The sequence below is a fragment of the Dromiciops gliroides genome, chromosome 1 (assembly GCF_019393635.1).
Source record: "Dromiciops gliroides isolate mDroGli1 chromosome 1, mDroGli1.pri, whole genome shotgun sequence".
Taxonomy (NCBI): domain Eukaryota; kingdom Metazoa; phylum Chordata; class Mammalia; order Microbiotheria; family Microbiotheriidae; genus Dromiciops; species Dromiciops gliroides.
In genome coordinates this window covers 592,847,310-592,854,281 of record NC_057861.1, presented here as the reverse complement: position 1 = coordinate 592,854,281, position 6,972 = coordinate 592,847,310, and positions in this window count along the sequence as shown.

Below are 6,972 nucleotides of genomic sequence, written 5' to 3'. Positions count from 1 at the left end.
CACATAAATATATATATATGTGTATATATGTATATATGTGTGTGTACATATCTAAATACATGTTGTTTCCCCTTCAGTGGAATATAGACCCCTTGAAGACAATGGCAGTTCTATTTTTGTTTCAGTAACTCTATACTAGCACAATACCTGGTACATACTGGACATTTAATAAATGCTTGTTGAATTAGGTTGAATTGGTGGAGTCTTCTCTAGGTTAAATACATCACAAAGGTCTTGAACTATTTTTCATTTGCTATTGCTTGAAAATTATTATTCTTGTCTCCCTCTTCTGGATGTCCATGTTTCATACATATACACATACATACATATACACATATATGTGCATATAGATATATACATGCATGAATTGTGTAAAATGTATATATGTGTATATATTCTCTAAAATAGTTTTGTTATTGTTTTCAATAATTAATAATAATAACAATAGCATTCTATAGAACTTTAAAGTTTGCAAAGGGCTTTACAAATATTATTTCCTCTTATCCTTGTAATCATCCTGAGAATTAGGTGATATTATAATCATTTTTACAAATGAGGAAACCGAGGCAAAAAGTACTTAAATGACTTGCCCCAGATAATGAAGCTAATAATTGTCTAAGGTGGGATTTGACCTCACATCTTCCTGACTCCATGGCTAGCACTTTCTCCACTGTGCCACCTAACATTTATTTTATTTTCCATCCACAACCACTCCAACTCTCTCTCAACCACTTAGAAATAAAGAAGAAAGAAATCTTTGTAACTAATGTAGTCAAACAAACAAGTTCCCACATTGGCCATTCCACTAAATTCTCCACCAACACTTCAATATGGTGTGTAGAAAATGTGGAATTCTTAAAGGTTATGTGGTATAGTTGAAGTTCTTTTATATCCTACTAATCTGGAAAGGCTTTGAGCCAAAACCCCTGTAGCCAACGCATGTCCATCACCTGGGGACCACTCTAAAGAATTCAGAGAGGTTTACCACCAGAAGAAAAGTTTTTTGTTTGTTTTTATAAGTACCCAGCTTTAGCCTGGGTATGAAGGCTGCCTACTATGACCTAAAGTGGTTCTAGTTTGCCTCTATAGATGAAATGATGGAAACTTAGAGCATGAAAAGGGGTGTGTGTGTTAAACATACCATCATAATCTTAGTAAACATAGAAAAAACAAAGATCCTCCCCTGTCTTTAGGTAGTATGATAGTTCAATGGAAAGGATTCCAACTTGTGAGTCATAGAACATGAGTTCACATGTTATCTTTGACACTTACTCACTGTGTGAGCCTGGACAACTCACTGGAGAATGTAAGCACCTTGAGGGCAGAAACTATTTCATTTTTGTCTCAGTATCCCTGCTCAGGCCTAGCAAAGTGCCTGACACATAGCAGGTAATCAGTAAGTGCTTGGGGTATTGAATTGATGCATCTCTTCTTCTGCCCTGCCCCACTTACCTCTCTCATACTTGTTGCAAGGATCAAGCAGGATAATGGATATGAAATTAATCTGCAAATTTCAGTAGCTCAAGGTTTGATTATTATTTAGAGCCAAGGGGGAAGCTAATTCTATTAGGTATGGCAGGCAAAGAGTCTGGCCACAGTGCAGAGTTGCTGAAAGCAGCAGGAGAGAAATCCTTGCAACTCCAGGAAGGAGATGGTCAAGCTGTTTTAAGGGGGTCCACATTTCCATTTCTAACTAAGATGTGTGGAGTCTGTTCTTCTTTTTCCTGTGCCCATCTGAGGCAGTGGATTGGTTAGTGCCTGGAAGGATATCTTCCATCACATTAGCCACTAGCATCCCGCTTGGAAAGAACAATAGTTTATCTGCTTTAGAAACTATGACTCAAAAAAAAATTAAATAAAAAAAAGGGGTAGAGATTTGAACTATCAAATAGTGACTAGAAATACCTTCTCAGAGAAGGGCATATTATTCTGGTCTTTCCCAGCATCTTTTGATTGAATTTTAAGCTTTGTGACAAACTGGAAAAATAGTAGTGATCCTATGAATCCTTCCAGTGATGAGCTTCCAGAAACACAATGTGAAATTCAGCACCCCTGATGAATCCTCCCCCTGGCAGATCTCAAGGGGGCTGGGCTGGTTTTATATTGGCAGCTGGACTCTGGCTTCCTGGCCTCACAAATGCTGATGGGTTTGCCAGCCCAAATATGCTAGCAAGTGCCTGGAGTTTATAGGACCATAGAATTATGGATTTTATAGCCAGAAGGGAACTTAGAGGTCATCTTGTCCAACCCTGTCATTATATATCCTTTGACAGGGGATAAAACTGTGAAAAGACCATTGAACTTGGAATAGGCTGATTTGGGTCAGACTACTGGCTCTGCCACTTACTAAAAATGTGTGACCTTGGATGAACCTTTTAATGGCACTGAGCCTCTTTTTCTCTACCTGGAAGAATGGGAGTAAATGAGACTTGCTTGATCTGCCTTGCAGGTAGAGAATCAAAGGAAACAATGTATATCATGTACATGGTACATGTATAGAAAATAATAATATAATATATAGTGCGATAATGTGTATAGTATAGTATATATATATACATGCACACAAAACATACGCATATGTACATATACACATACACACGTGTGTGCATATATGTATGTATATGCATATATGTGTATAGATAGATAGAGTTTTCTAATGAGAAAACATTAAAAAATGTAAGGAGTTAATACATTTAAAATATAAGGTGTATGTGATTTAATATAATTGCCAGAGAATGGGTTTTAACTGAGTGAAGGGGGGAGAGGTAGTAGCAGAGCTGTAATTAAACATTTTTTGTCCCTAGGCCAATTATCAGAAATAATATCTAGGGATACCTGGGATGAGTGACAGGAATCATGCTCTCAGTTTGGGGGAAGGGTTGCAGAAGAAGGATCAAACTAGAATATAGGAATTCACCCCTGTCTGCCATCTGGTAGCTCATTTTAACTCATTTTTCTTGATAACTAGGCACTAAACTAGATTTTAGTTGCTAAAGAATTGTGAATGCTGTCACTGCCCCTGAAATTTGGTGCCTTGGGGCAAAGCCCCAGTTGTCCCATCCTATTTATGGCTTTAAGCAGGGGAGCACTGGATTCCTGTGGGGTGGGTGGAATGAGGCATCACAGAGGAGGGGAAAGGAGTAAAAGGAGGAGACTGAAGACCCAGTACCCTAAAGACCAACTTTTTATTTTTTTTCCCTGAGGAAAAAAGAGGCAAGTGGTAAGTTTGGTTAACTTTGCTTTGGGGATGAAGAAATTGAAGTTCCCTAAAGACATTCAACATTTAAGGGCTTATCAGGAAAAAAAAAATCCCTGGTGATTGATCATGCCTCTGGGCTCCTCTCATAAGACCTCATTGTCTCTTCAGAACTGGACTATTTATCCCCTAAGCTGTAGCAGTGTTGGCACCTTGATATTGAGAAAAAAATACTCAAGGCCTTCAAGTTTGAGAAGGCTGGATTTCTAACTGCATCTGATGGATTGGCTGTTTTAGCTCCATGTGTCTTCCTCAGGGACCTGAGCTGGCAAGCTTGTAGGGGTCACAGTGGTCCTTAACATGCTGTGAGAATTCAATGTATCCTGTGCTGATGACTCAGCTGCCACAAGGCACTTTCTGAATGCACAATTTGTCTAGTATTTCATGCTTTTCTCCTTTCGTAAGGCTTCTGAGCTTGGAATGTTATGAAGTGAAAGCCTCGTGTGTGTGTGTGTGTGTGTGTGTGTGTGTGTGTGTGTGTGTGTGTGTGTGTGCGATATGTGTGTTTGTATGAAAACATCTGTATTAGTATTTGTTGTATGTTTAAGGGAGTGTTTGTGTACATTTTTATGCTGTGCACAGATGAGGTGTGCCTTTCAACTAGTAGACTATGAACTTAAGTGATTAAGAGGGGACCTTTGCCCAGAAAGAACTCCCTTGTCCAGGTGCCATAGTGCCTGAAATTCCACCATTGTAGATTAATTCGTTTAGGTCAAACTCCTCTGAGAGGAGTAGACAGAGTTCTAGACTTAAAGTCCAGAAGATTTGGGTTAAATCATGTTCCTGATACTTTCTAGCTAAGTGACTGTGGGAAAGTCACTTAAAGTCTCTCAGACTCAGACTCAGAATCTAGAAAATGGAGGAGTTGATCTAGATTGCTTCTAAGGTCCCTTTCAGCACTAAATTAATGCTCCTATAAGCTCCTTTTGAAAACACAAATCCTCACTCCTCCATAAAAATTAATGCATTGTCACAACATAGTACAAATTGGTTTCAGATCATTGTGGGTATGATACCTAAGCACCAAAAGTGGAGAGGTTGTAGGAATGGGGGTGGGGATATGGCTAAGGGGAGAGCAAGGAATGAAAAGAGCTAACAGAAAGTAGGGATGGATGCCAAAGGCCAAATTCTCCAGCTTAACAATTTTCTACAAGTCTAGCCTTAAGTATTTGGAGATCCTTGTCTCACTATATCTAGTCTTTCTGTTCTACCCTAGACCTACAATCCACAGCTAACAGACAGAGTCTGGGGAGCATTTGGCCCTATTGATCAGAAAGTGGGGCTGGAGAGAGAGATTTAAAGTCACCCTCATCCCTATGAACGCTGTGCGCTCAGCCTCACAAATGGAAGGTACTTGTAGTTATAACCCAGTTGGCTCTGAGACAGGTTAAGTTCTAGTAAAGGAGGAGAGATTTTTTTAATTGTAAATTGAGTCACAAATTCATAGGTCTTTTGAGTGCTGGTGAAAAAAATCTACTGGGTGTCTATGCAATAAAAGCAGCTCACAGTGCTTTTGCTCAGCGTGTGTGACATATTGTGTAGTTTGCCAGACCCATCTGTTTAGTCAGGCATTAGCCTGATGATGGGGGATGATAGGCCATTTCTGAAGCAGACAATAGGTACTTAAATGTTGTTCTTTGCTTTGGGCTCATGGGCCCAGAGGCTTACCTAAGGGCACATTGAAAAACATAAGTAATAATCAGTCATATGTGTTCCTTTTCCCTTTTAATATTTGAAAGAGAGAAACTCAAAGGATTGGTACCATCATTGCCTTGTAGGGGTTTTTTGGGGTTTTTTTTTCAAGAGTTATCTTTTTAATGCAGTATTGGATGCTAACAAGTATCCTTAGAACCTTGGACATAGTGTTATAGATTTGATTACTTGGGATATTTAAAATATTCATCTTGGCAATGATACGGTTTATATGTATTCTACCCATGTTTGCATCAGCATGTCTAGCCATCACCAAAAGTCCTTTCAGTCCTGCTCTCTTCCACATTCTGATATCTTTCTTGGTAGGAGTTGACAGTGGCTCTCAGTGGTGCTGAGGGGTTTATTTAATGAATAAAAATAATAATACCTTAAGTGTAGCGGGCTCTCCATAGACTGTTTGTTGAATTCAATTGCTTTGCACTGGACATTCAGTCTTACCTGAAATATAGTCAAGGGAATCCAGCTCTCATTCCAATCAGGGCAGTGGGGCTGTGTTTTGGAGAAGCATGATGAATAGGAACAAGCAATGGATTGGGAGTCAGGAAAGACTTGGGTTCAAATCCTACCCATGGGGGGCAGCTAGGTGGTGCAATCAATAAAGCACCAGCCCTGGATTCAGGAAGACCTGAGTTCAAATCCAGCCTCAGACACTTACACTTACTAGCTTTGTGACCCTGGGGAAGTCACTTAATCCCTGTTGCCCCACAAATAAACAAACAAACAAGCAAACAAAGAAACAAACAAATAAATAAATAATAATCTTACCTATGGTACATAATGGTTGTGTGACTATGGGCAAATCACCTAACTTCACTAAATGTCAGTTTCCTCATCTTTAAAATGAAAACATTAATCCTTGAATTCCACAGGGTTATCATGAGTGTCAAATGAGGTAATGTGTATATAAAATACATTGCCAACATTAAAGTGCTGGCTATTTTATTATTAGAAGACGTGCATAACCTTTTTCTGGAGCCAAATTGTTATTCCTAAAGCACGGGTCCCTCTTTTCTCTAGGATGAAATACAAATTCTTCTATTTCCTTCATCTACTTCAGTTTCCTCAGCATTGTAGTAGATGCTCTTTAAGGTTCCTTCTACCTCTAGATCTATGACCTATGGCCTTGCCTTTCCACACTGATTCCATATTTCATGAACATAAAGTTCTAGATACAATGGCAACTTTGCTGTTCCTGGTATACAGCATTTCAATGCTCATCTTCATTTCTTTGTGCAGGCTATCTCCCATGCCTGAAAAGCCCTCCCTCCTCATCACTCCCTCATGGAATCCCTAGTTCCCTTTAAAACTCAGTTTAAGTGCCACTTCCTATACTAGATGGTGCAGTAGATAGAGGACTAGCCTTGAAGTTGGGAGAACCTGAGTTCAAATCTCACCTCAGACACTTACTAACCGCATGACCCTGGACAAATTATTTTACCACAATTGTCTTAAACATATGGGGCCATCTCCAGATGTATATCTTGCCACTGGACCCAGATGGTTCTGGAGGAGAGAATGAGGTTGATGACCTTGCACAGCCTTCCCTCACTTATAATCCAATTCATTGCTAGTCATGACATAACCTCCTTATGTCATGGCCCTCTTTGGGAATGAAGGACCACCAGCACCAACAACTAAATCATGAAGCAAGACCTGACTTCAAAGTCTACCTCAGAAATGTACTCCTTGTGACCCTGAGCAAGCCACATAACCTTTGTTTGCTTCAGTTTCCTCATCTATAAAATGAGAGGCTTGGATTCATTGGCTTCTAAGGTCTCTTTCATCTCCACAGGTAGTATTCCACCCCTTTGAAAATGATAGTGCAGCTATTTTGTATGTGTTGTATTGACTTCTCTGCATGCATGATTTTTGTTCCAGCCCATCCCTCCCCACCAGTAAACGCAAGCTTCTTACAAGCAGGGACAGGTTCATTTTCATCTTTGATCCTCTAGCACATAGCTCAAAGCTTGGAATATAATAGGCACTTAATAGAGACTCCTTGA